The sequence below is a fragment of the Rhagoletis zephyria genome, unplaced genomic scaffold (assembly GCF_001687245.7).
Source record: "Rhagoletis zephyria isolate East Lansing unplaced genomic scaffold, Rhagoletis_zephyria_1.1 Rzeph_scaffold_06516, whole genome shotgun sequence".
In the NCBI taxonomy this organism is placed as follows: Eukaryota; Metazoa; Arthropoda; class Insecta; order Diptera; family Tephritidae; genus Rhagoletis; species Rhagoletis zephyria.
This window is the reverse complement of record NW_016163599.1, coordinates 24675-31989: the sequence shown is the minus strand read 5'-3', so window position 1 is coordinate 31989 and position 7315 is coordinate 24675.

Here is a 7315-nt window from a genome sequence, read left to right as displayed (position 1 = left end):
TGGTTCAATGTTACTACAACTATACAGATTAAAGTTTTATGAGTTAGAAACTCGAAAGGATAAAATAGTGTAAGAGTCAAAGTACAAATTTTTCATATAATGTTTCATATAATAAGTTTTTCTCTTTTTACTTGTAATATAAAAATTTCTAAAATAAATATATTTTTTGATTGTTCTTCGTATTTTCTGTTTTTTTAGGGCCTTATTTTGCTTTTTTGGCAATACCTTTTTTTTGCCTTTTTCGCTATTTTGTTTTGCCTTTGTTGCAATACCTAGTGCCTTTTCCTGCCTTTTTCGCTATTTTATTTTGCCTTTTCCAGCCTATTTCGTTACTTTATTTTGCCTTTTTTATAGGTTTTTAGGTCCTAAAAATCCATTCCCTGATAATAACAAACAACTTAAATAGCTTAAATGAGAACAACAATAACCAAATAGTAATTAACCAGTTATTCGAGAAACGCATAAATAACATAACTTATATAGTAAACAAAATGTTAAACACGATAAGGAAGGACGACAATGTTCTAACGGAAATTTTAATAAATTTGTAAAATAGAATCAGGCTAATTAAGGAAGAGCTAATTAATATAAGGTATGCCGTTCAATGGGCAAAGCATAATATAATAAATTCAGTAATGTTAAGCAAGGAAGAAATAGAATTGTCAATAAGTAAATTAAGAGAAGACGAAGTACCATTTAAAAGTGCCGAAGAAGCATTAGAACTGTCAAAAGTAAATGTATTTAGCCAAGATATGAAAATTGTATACATGGTAAAAATACCTCTAACATTAAAAGAAACATTTAGAAGAATTATTATACGACCTGTAAAAAGGATAAACAATATTGTAATTAAAACTAAGTATAATGAAATATTGAAAGGAAAATATACACTGTTTGGAATAAAAAATAAATGCGAAAGCTATAATGATGTAACAATTTGCAAGGAAACTCATTTGGTAGATTTAAGTAAAAATTTATGTGTAACTAGGATAATTAATAGTTTAAACTCAAAATGTTCGACAACCAACGGCCATCACGTCCCTACGCTAGAAGAAATAAAACCAGGAGTAATATTGCTAAACCAGTTCAACGGCAAACTAGAAGCCGACGAGACATCCCAAGAAGTAAACGGAACGCACGTGATAATATTCTACAATTCAACAATTAAAATCAACAGTCAAACATTCAGCAATATTGAAATAAAGCCAATCGAAACTATCCCTGCAATACTAGAGCCAATCCCGTTGGAAAAGGACCACATAGAAATAATTTCCCTAGAAGCCTTGAAGGACCTGCATATCAACAATACCCATCGAATAAATTCCCTCAAAAAGGCAACCTTCTCTGTCGGAAGTCTAACTACGGCAGCATTCTTAATAATCATAGTTCCTAAGGAAACGATCCGTGAAAATCCAATATGTGGGAAAAGAAATAGTGAAGCCCAGCACAAGCCTGGAAGTCAATCCGTCAAGCGAAACAAACCACATTCCAACATACGTAAATCTCAACAACTTACCATTCTACTAATGATCGAGGACGATCATATTTAAAGGGGGAAGAGTTAACGCAACAGTTGACAACAGCTCTGCAGAATTGACTTCTACCAACGGTCAGCAACTCCACACGCGCATCCACACAATTGCTGACACCGCATTAAATAATTTGTTATTCGATCAGCAATAATAATTGGCACAACAACGATTGGGCAATATTCGGAAATAGTGCATATGCAAGTGCAACGTGACTGATGGCCGATAGTAGGTTTAATTTAATGTTAAAAAACCAATTGTATTTAGTTCTAAGTTTAGACTCAATTAATAAAGACGTGGTGGACGCGAGTCCACACACTTTTTTAAAAATCCGTTATTTAATAAAATAACTTAACTTATATACAACCACTCAAACATATGTACTTACATACATGAAAACATTGCTGTCCATAAGTACATATGTATACATATGCCCATCAGTACATCAAGGAAGCCCGTTTGCTTCATCATAAATATATACATACAAACATATGTACATATGTACGAATGGATGTAGTTACGGGAAGCACGCTTGCAACATTTATACATATACTAGCTTATACCCGCGGGTTTCACCCTACGTTTTTATACAAATATGAAAAATAATTTAATGATGTTATATTTTATTTCTGTGCCCATTTCATTATAGCTCGTTATTTTCTAAGTGAGTTAAGGTATTTAGGCCGTTTAAAACTATGAAATTATAAAATCTCGTCTGCGCGCCAGGCATACGAAAGCTATCAGTCCCTCTAAGTTTACCTTAAAATGGTTCCAGGTATACGTCACATGAACGTGTAACATTCTTGGAGGTGCCACGACATGTTCTAATATTTCCAACTCAAATTTAGTAACCTGGCCTTGATAAAATACCACTTCTCATTACTGTAGCAAATGCCTCAAGAGAGCTTTAGATTATAAGGCCGAACCCGGCTCTCCCTTTTCCATTAAATGAAATTTATTCTGTCAGTACGGCACTTATAAAATAAATCTCCATAACAAATTTAAAATACTTCCAGAGATTTTCTATCCTTCCAGAGATATGTATTAAGAAGTTTTTGTATATATGGGAGGCGACATGCCTCCTTTTTTAATAACTCACATTTTTTCCCATGAGCAATTGATACATTTTGTATACACAACTCCATACCAAGTTCCAGGATTCTTCCACAAACACTTCCAGGGATATGTGGCAAGAAAAAGTAGATTTGTACTGGAAGCGCCACGTCCCTTTTTCTTATAACCCTAATCTTCTTCCATGAATTTAGAATTGATTTTACATACCCCAGTACCAAGTCCCTGTACTCCACCATGAACACCTCTAGAGATATGCAGTATAAAACACTAAATTTGTACGGGAGGAACCATGTCCCCTTTTCGAATAACGCAATTTTTTCTCCTTGAGTATGGAATTAATTTTGTATACACATCTCTGTGCCAAGTTCCAGTCCTCTGCAATAAACACCTCCAGAGATATGCAGCATAGAAAAATAAATTTGCATAGGAGTTGCCACACCACCTTTTCCAATAACTCTAATTTTTCACCATAAGTATGGTATTAGTTTCACATACATATGTATTTCCATACCAGATTGAGTACTTTACCCCAAACATTTGAAGAGATATACAATATGAAACTTTCAGTCAGTATGGGAGGTGCTACGCCTCATTTCCAAAAACGTCCATTTTTCTCCGTGAATATGAGTATGATTTCACACAGTGTTGGCAAACTGTTAATCTGATTAACGATTAAAATTTAATCGCGTTTGACGATTAAAATTAATTAGTTGCAATCAACTGTACGATTAATGATAACATTTCTTTAATCGTTAATCGCTGGTTGCGATTACGTTTAATTAATTTTAAACATGAATCGTTAATCCAGTTAAAAATAAAATCTGATTAAGTTGTCTAGTTTGTCCGAATTTGAAACCAAACACCAGTTATAGTAATTATTTTGTGTTTTACGCTTATAAAAAGCACATAATATAAAAAAATGTTATTAGTAATACATAAACTGGGAACTTTTACAAACCCAGTTTGTAAAACGTTTGTTGGTATAGATCTTAATGAAAATGCACACCAAATTGCTCAGATTGATGACGAAACCCGACTTAGCCATACCGGATTAACTTGCTTTGTGTGCACAGGGAAATTCAGCATAACTTAATTAATCACCAAACCTACTTGATCAAATTAAGAGTTAATGATTAAAAATTAATTTTTTTATCACGGTTGCGATTAACTGTTTAGTCAGATTAAAATTAATCATGATTAACTGTAATCAGATTGAATTTAATCGAATTAACTAACTGATTAAAACATCAATCGATTAATGCCAACATTGATTTCACATACATATCACTATACCAAGTTCCAGTTCTCTCCCACAAATACTTCCAGAGATATGTATGTAATATGAAAACTCCAATTTGTATGGGAGGGACCTTGATTTATCGGACTTACTTTCAGTCTAAGACCATCCATCCGAAATCCGTAGTAAGTGTACTAAATTTCGTTCTGATCGGAAAACCGGTTAAGTAGCCTATTTTTCAATCCAGGTCATAAACCATCTTTGAGCAAAATTTCATTTTCAAACAGGTGGAAATTCTTAAAAAAGTAGCCTATTTCCAATCTAGGTCATAAGCTATCTGTGCGCATATCAGTTCAGTCATTTACGCGTATTACTTTAATTAAAACTTTTTTAACAGGTGGCAACTCCTCCAAAAAAATTGCCTATTTGACTTTTCCGCGTATTAATTTAATTAACCTTTTTTAGCAGGTGGTAACTCTTAAAAAAATTAGCCTATTTTTCAACCTAGCTCATAAGCTATCTGTGTGAAAACTTCCATGCAAATCAGTTCACTTATTTCCGCGTATTAATTAAATTAAACATTTCTAACAGGTGGCAACTCTTAAAAAGTAGCCTACTTTGCAACCTATATCATAAGCTATCTGTGTGCAAAATTTCATGCAAATCCGGTCAATCGCTCCCGCGTATTAATTTAATTAAACTTTTTAACAGGTGGCAACTCTTACAAAAAATTAGCCTATTTTCCACTGTAGGTCATAAGCTATCTGTGTGCAAAATTTCATGCAAATCCGGTCAATCGCTCCCGCGTATTAATTTAATTAAACTTTTTAACAGGTGGCAACTCTTACAAAAAATTAGCCTATTTTCCACTGTAGGTCATAAGCTATATGTGTGCAAAATTTCATGTAAATCTGTTCAGTCGTTTCCGTGTATTAATGTCATTAAACTTTTTTAACAGGTGGCAACTCTTCCAAAAAATTATCTTATTTTCCACTGTAGGTCATAAGCTATCTGTGTGCAAATTTTCATGCAAATCCGTTCAGTCGTTTCCGCGTGATGATTTCCCAAACATTCAAACATACAAACTTTCACATTTATAATATTAGTAAGAAAGATTGCTTGGTAGCGGCAGAGCTGAAATACGCAATGAGTTCGTTCATACATACATATATGTATACAAATATATATGTATATATACATACGTGCATTCAAACACACATATATTCATATGTAGATACTCGTACCCGTCATGCGTTGCTTTGTTTCTTTTTTCCCCTTCCCTATACTACCTATATCTTCCTTCTCACTCATGTAACGTTTTCAATTTTAAAAATTTCACTCTCCATTTTTGCGATACCGCCGCCTAAGAAGTTTCACTTCAAAAATTCATAGATATGTGTATATATGTATGTAGTATATACATATCTGCATGTGTGCGTACAATCCTTTACTCGAAATTGTTAGTTAATGCAATTTGTATCCCATACATTTTTGCTGACCAAACAACCCGTTTGCTTGTCTTAGATTGGTGTTATGCAGAAATTTTGTTTAGCAAACTGCGTGCAATTGTTGTTGCAGCAAACTAGGAGAGAGCGAGTTTGGCGACTCTCACAGCAAACTAATTTTGTTTGGTCAAACTGCAGCATATTCGGTGTTGTCATATACAAAAATTTTAAATTGTGCGCGTTATGTATATCTGAAATTCTCATTTCGTGTTGGCAATAGCCATGAAAACCATAACGAACGTGCAACCCTGTGCCAAACTCGACATAACCACCTCCGAGCAAACTAAGCAGCCGCCATTTAATTTGGCAAAGAAAAGTTTGTCTGCATAACACCGACCTAAGCAAACGAGGGCAGCGCAAGAGTAGAGCGGCAAGCAAACGAGGGCGTCGTTGCGATAAAAATTAGCCCGGTGTGGATTAGTAATTATAGCCAACCCCTTTGATTTATTACGGGCATTGCTCACGATCTCTTCTTCGAGCGCGTAATATACCTCTACCTTGTGCTTTTCTGGTGAAGATGCACTGCATGCCTTTAAAACCTTTAATATGAATGCCTATTATTAATGCCTTATATAATGTACCCAATATTAATGATTATTTAAAATGGAAATACCACCGATTTCAATCTTCATTTCGCGAAAACGCCATAGTCTCGCAGACGTAGATTATCCAAGCAGAGTAAAGGTAAAAGATACTCTCTTTACGCTCTTTTACGACTCCCATACACTGAGGGAAATAATGCTGAGTGCGCAAAGAGTTTGCCACAAATTGTTGATATCCGGAGATTGTCGGGTTCGAATTCCACTGCAGGCAACATGCAAATTTAATTTTTTTTTTTTAGTTTTTGTCTTGATTATTCACGGATGCTTTTTCAGTACGAACGCGGTAATTTTAATATGCGCGTAATTGAATTGAATATTTACCAATATACAGTACTTTCGTTGACGTTTATAATAAGATCAATTACGTTTCTATTTGATTTTTTTATTTTTTTCCCTCAGTGTACAATTATTTTCACTTTTCAGAAACCACCAGAGTAGCAAATTTTGAGCGAATTCAATACATTTTTTTAAATTTGTCCACCATAATGGATTTTTGAAACCTGCTTTTAGACTAGTAATCAGCCACCATAAAAACTCCGAGATATTACCAAAAACCCCCGATAAACAAGTTTCGACCGAATTCAGGAAATTTTTAAAAATTTGTCCGCCATATTGGAGTTTTGAAACCTGACTGAAGATTTTTCAGTGGCCCCATCACTTAGCAGATACGAAGTGGTGTACAAATCCATCAACGCCATTCTATTAAAATTATTTCGTCCGGCTAGATTCTCTATTCAGCCACTGTGCGGCGCCTTAAAATACTTTACGAACTATAAAATAATCATTCAATTCTATTCTATGTATGCATAGCTATAACACCGTGCGACAAAAACAAAAAAATTTTCAAAACACATGAAAGAATCGATATACTCTCGAAATTATTGGCCAAATATAGCAAAACTGCGTTTTTAGTTTTTCACTCTGATGTCAGGATTTTTTTTTTTCAAAAAACTTTGAAATTTCAAAGATATGATTAATTATTTATAAAATTATTTAAAACAAGTAAGAAAGTCTAAGTTCGGGCGGAGCCGAACTTTAAATACCCGGCGCAAGTATTAAATATGTTTTTTCACCTTTCCGAAACCTTCCGCTAGATGGTAAGCCGGGGTGTATCAATTTTGAGTAAATTAGCGTCCTTCAATTTCGAAATATTGAAGTTTCAAGCATTTCTGAAATTTACCGTTATATGAGAAGCGGCCGTTATTTTAGTCCGATTTCAATAATTTTCAACGTTTTGCTTATATGTGGCAAGCACAATAACCACACCGAGTTTGGTACAAATTGGTTGCTGTACCAGGGCCATCAACTGTGCCAAGTTTGGAAGAAATAGGTAAAGCGGTTACCAAGATATACACATGTAACCATAAG